A 6085-nucleotide genomic window follows, 5' to 3' on the forward strand; every position below is an offset into this window, starting at 1 on the left:
CGGGCCGATGAGGACTGACGAGAGAGAGACGAGATGAGAGAAGAGGAGACCGGAGAGACGAGAAGACGAGAGGGCGAGTCAGCGCAGTGAGAGGGAGAGGAGAGAGAGAGAGGAGATAGAGAGAGAGTGAGAGAGAAGATGATGAGTAGAGAGAGAGAGAGAGAGAGGAGAGAGAGCACGAGGAGAGAGAGAGAGACGAGACGAGGAGAGAAGAAGAGAGAGAGAGAGTGAGAGAGGACGAGAGAGAGGAGAGAGAGACGAGAGAGAGAGGGGAGATGACGAGAGAACGAGTAGAGAGAGAGAAGAGGAGGAGAGAGAGAGAGAGGAGAGAGAAGAGAGATGGAGAGAGATGATGTAGAGAGAGAGATGAGAGAGAGAGAGAGAGAAGTGTGCGGTGCCGGCGGTTGCGTGCGTGCGTGCGTGCGTGCCGTGCGGTGGTGACGTGCTGTTGCGTGTGTGTGTGTGCATTGCGTTACGTGCACTTTTATCCCCGTTTTGTGCCTTTACTAACTTCCATACGAAAAAAATGGCGAGCGGTGCCTGGATTGGTTATGTTTTCTGAGATTTTCTGTCGACATTCATACATGTATATGTTTATCACCAGTTGTGTAAATTGCTCATCTAATATTTCGACTAGTTAGTTTACTCTCGTATCTCCACTCTTGTATACGGGTATTGCCTCTTAAATTAAACGTTTACATTTGGACGAATGAGGGTATCGATCATTCACAGCGTTTTATGTATAGAGGGATTATATCTCTATGCTCAAGCCAAAAATTTCATGAAAATTTCAGCGACCTTAATTATAGTTACCCCAAATTTGTTTGTCTTTGACACACTCTAGGCTTTTTCCATATTATTATGTTTCTATTAGTGTATTATAATTTCATTTTATTAGGCGCACGAGAACCTTGACTCCATCCTTGACTCACACGCGAGCAGCATGCAAGGAATGCTCATGTCATTAGTTGTGCCCTGTGGCGAGACAATAGTTTGCATGTCGGCACACCATCATTTTGTCAGACGCAAAGTGTGAGTAACAGATTGTATTGTGATCATATTATGGTTCCGGCGATTTTCTAACCCTGCTTGACATGTACATTTAATGCAAGCACAAATCCTAACATGAGTAGTTGAGGGTGCCAGGATGTGCTGGGAAGGTACTGTATCAAGGAATTTGTGGGGTTTGTTGAAGGCGTTAGGTCTACAATTTCATTATTTAGGGCATATTGGATATATTCCCATAATATATATGAATATATATAATTTATATCTATATTTTATATATTATATATATATATATATTATATTATATATATACATTAGGTAGTTGGTTTGTGAATCGTATTCAGGAGGGTTGCATCAGTGGTCTTCAGTTAGTTTTGTAGACTGTGGCAACATCGAGCAACAGCTATTTGGGTTGCAAGTATTCTTGGCAAAGATTTATTTTTTTCTTAATGTATATGATAAATGTGTTCGTTACTTGAAATTCTTATTCTCACAAAGGGAAGGGTATTTATCTGGAACGAGATTATTTTTTCCTGTAGCTCATCCAAGTAAATAATTTCTCTGCCTAAATTAATCTCAATATAGTTAAAATTTTCTTGTTTTAGGGTTCTTTATGAGATTGATATGATCTTGTTTTAAGAATTGTGTGAGATAAGTAAATCTTGAATAAGAAACGTTGTTTCTTGTTTTAGTTGTCATATTTGAGGTTCTCTTGCGGTTAGATAGAGTCAAGATTTATTTTCTACCTCATCCCAAGTAAATATCGGTAATTGAGACTTTTATCTTATTTCAATTGATTTTTTTTTCTATTTCAGCAAGATCATTTTTTAGCAGTGTATGCGTTTAGTACAACTGTGCAAAGCTCGAGTAGCATAAGAAGCTATTTGGCTACGTAGGCAAAATTCGTTCCGTGCGTTGCGTGCGAGGCGTGCAGTGCCGAGGTGCTGTGCGTGCGAGCGGTGCGTGCGAGCGGTGCGTGCGTGCCGAAGCGTGCGCATGCGTACCTTTCGTGTTTTCCCAGGCGAGGAAAGCTCCGAACGCGATTAGTGTTCCGTATAAGATATAGATGCTTCCAACGAAGTAGATCTGGTACGGAGACGTGCACACTGGTTCGAACCTGGGGGCTGTATGATGATGTCATCGTTGTTAGCAGTGGCCTGCAGCAGATGTGGTGTATGTTCCTCGTTAATCTAATCCGGTAATAAGTTGTTTTTTAATGCATTCATTCATCTATTCACACTATCTACACACACACACACCACACACACACACACACACACACACACACACACACACACACACACACACACACACACACACACACACACACACACACACACACACACACACACACACACACACGCGGTCGCGGAACACTAAACCGTGTGTAGAACCAAAATGTAATTGAGTAGATAGATCTATACGATGGGTGGCTTACGGGTAAGGGAGCGAGATCTATGGTGACCACGTAGAGCGGGTCCACGAACAGCCACGTCACAAGCACAGTTGTCTCCACACACACGAGTCCAAACACCATGCCGATGAGCACTCTATCCTTAATTATCTGTAAAGTAGAAGAAACGCATATAGATTTGCATTCTCGGCAGGAGGCGCATGCGTGCGCGAGCTCACAAGTGAAACACCGTCAGCGCACATTAACGGTCTTATAATATAACCCGTATAAATACTATTATTACGGCGTACTAGTATTGTATATCCTCAGGATTATTTGAAAAGTGGAAGCATCTGCAACTGCCGATCATAATTAATCCATAATGTCGAAATCCAAACGCTTTACGATATCACGAAACTGGAATATTAACTGAAACGTGTATGACGCAAACTCAAATATAAACTAAACTAATCGCGGAACTACGACACGTAGGGGCCTATGACGAAAAGTAAAATTTAAACAAATATAAATGTGATACTATAACGTGTATGTCGCAAAGTAAAATATTAACTAAACTAAACGTGAAACTATATCACATATGACGAAAAGTAACAGTTAAATTAATATAAACGTGAAACTACAACGCGTATGACCAAACTAAAATATGAACTAAAGTAAACGTGCAAAAGGAACACGCGAGGATAATACATGCTGAACGTAAAAATGATACAATATACAACAAATACAAATAAACCAAAACAATATAACTGAACTAACACTTTTATAAAGCTAAACTAGATTATTTAACTATATTAAAGTAAAACGCACGCACACGCACACGCACATGCACAAACGTACAGACATGCACACATGCATATGCACAAACGTACACACACGCACACACGCACACACGCACACACGCACACAAGCACACACAGATGCACATGCACCCACGCGAGCACCCGCACATGCTAGTACGCGGGGCTCAGGTAAGCTGATAAATTGCCGATAATTGAAGGAGAGGAGCTTTTGAGATTTTGTCATCATACCAACTTGATCATGTCAGCCCACACAGCACGTAATACGGTCGCTAATAACCTTAGGATAACCAAGATATCAAAATCTCTCTATATGTAGCTAATGACGCAATATTTGTGAACGCGTCTTCACTAGCACTGACATGAACTCGTTCACCAATTAGACACTCGCAATGTACGACACGACACATAGGCAAAACTCGTTCCTACCAGCTAGACACGCATTAACTGACACGAAATGTCTTCGCAAGAACGACGACACACGTCATTACATGCACGCAGTCTGCACATAAAAAACACTCTTCACGAGTTAAGCGTGTATTCATAGATATATCACGTCTTTACAGGATCTTACCGTTTGCACCAATTGTACCTTATCTGTACCAGATCTTATCGTTGGTACATTTCCAATTATAATATTAGGGTAGGTACGATATTGGTTCAGCTTACAGACATCTATTTACCATTTACTATTTTACTATTGTATTATTGTACTATGTTATTATTTTTTTACTATTTAACCATTTTGTCGCAAGGAATAATCATATAAAAAGCGCATGTCGCAAGATTATGACGCGTATTAACAATTGTTCCCCCCCCTCCTAATACTATGAGTATATAGAGAGATCAGTGACTTCGAACGCTAAACGAAACTGGCGAGCGCAACAGAGATATTTCTGCGCGCTAATCTGCATGATTAGAACGCGAGCAATTGCAGCGGATACATACTAAGCTTAGCTATCTCATATAAAGCCTATATCTCATATAACGCCTATAATATCTCATATAAAGCCTAGCTATCCCATTCTCTCCCCTGTACACACGCGCGTGGCGGGGCGGATGCTTACCCGCTTGACGCCCTTCTTGTTGATGAAGATGCGGTGAACACGCCACGTCTTTGAGAAGAGCGCGCCAAACGCCAGCGCGAATCCGCTTGTCATGGTGAAGTTGCGCAGCTGTAATAGAATAAATATATAATAATAGTTGTATAAGCAAAATTCACACCTACAGGTATATGCTGCGTCCTGTCTGTTGGATGCGGACGTTAATTAACGAGTGAGGTGGCGGTGCGCATTAAATAAATGCATTAAACTATTATATATATATATATATATATATATGTGTGTGTGTGTGTGTGTGTGCGTGTGCGTGTGCGTGTGCGTGTGCGTGTGCGTGTGCGTGTGCGTGTGCGTGTGCGTGTGCGTGTGCGTGTGCGTGTGCGTGTGCGTGTGCGTGTGCGTGCGCGTGCGCGTGCGCGCGTGTGTGCGTGTGTATGTGCGCGTGCGTGCGTGAGTGTGCGTATGCGTGTGCGTGTATACGTGCGCGTGCGTGTGTGTAACCGCGTGACCCTAAGATAAACTAAACGTGAACCTAAGTACGACCCGAAGATTCGCCGTTAACGGCTGCGCATGCGCCGTGACGCGACGTGCTTACGTTGCATAGCAGAAGCACGTGTCCGTGGCCATTGTTCTCGAGAAAGACGGGCAGCAGAGTGAGAATGCAACCGGTGAGTATGAGGTCGTTAAGGTTGGGCGACGACAGCTTGATTATTCTGCAGCGGACAATCCGAAAGGTAATACAACATCAACAATCAGATTACATACAAATCATTTTCCGTCAGTGACATAATGAACTCAAGAAGAATTCGCGCGAAGCAGCCAGGTGCTACGGTGAGAAATTGCGGTGCCACCCACCGTAACTAACATTGCAACGTACAACATATGTTTTGTTAACTCTTAAATATTTTTCCATGCATTATTGTGTGAAAAAAACATTTTCGTAAAATGCAAACAACGGCAATTTGCAACGTGTTTTACACTGAGTTTTCGATGATAACTCTAAATCTCGTACAGCCTGTTTCACTTGAGAAGTAAAACACAAAACGTCAGTACACGTTCGCTGATGATCTCATTATCTTACTGCACTCAGCGTCGATGGCAGTGATTCTTAACGGCCGTCAGTAACGCCACCTGGGGCTCTGGGATTACCTAGGTCCTAGAGGCTAGGCGACCGCTGAGGGGTAAGAGACAAGTGTGAAAAGTATAGGGTGAGTGGCATTAAAGATGAGTTTAATCTTATGGTTATAACCATGTGGTTGGTGGTGTTATGTGTAGAATGAGGATTAGGGGGAGGGTAAGGGCTAGAGTTAGGGTTAAGGTTATGAGCCAAGGGGGCGGTGCCCCTCCCCCCAAATGTTTGGGAAGCACTGAACTACGCCGACCGACTCACTTGGACTTGCGGTAGACGATGTTGTAGCATAGACAGACGAGTGCGATGATGATGCCTATGAGAGCGAGGGTGCACAGCGTCGCATATAGAGCCTTGCCAGGCACCTGCTTCTCCAGTATAATCGTCATCGAGTCGACTGGTGGTTTCCTACCTTGCACTGTCGGCAACAAAAATGCGTATTGGACAGAAAACAGAAGACAGCGTATTGGTTAAATACGACAGGTCTATGCGTCAGCCGCGTTGAATAGAAAACCTGACGTTGAAGCGTTAAACACAACGGCTTAATGTTAACAGTTTCAACGCGTATGTAAAACACGTATGTAACAAATATGTAAAACATAGTGTACGTAGTTTGGACAGATAATATAATATTTAACATGAACGGGGCAACGCGTAAGCCCCTATCACTGACAGGTTA

This window comes from Priapulus caudatus, unplaced genomic scaffold (genome assembly GCF_000485595.1).
Source record: "Priapulus caudatus unplaced genomic scaffold, Priapulus_caudatus-5.0.1 Scaffold1373, whole genome shotgun sequence".
In the NCBI taxonomy this organism is placed as follows: Eukaryota; Metazoa; Priapulida; class Priapulimorpha; order Priapulimorphida; family Priapulidae; genus Priapulus; species Priapulus caudatus.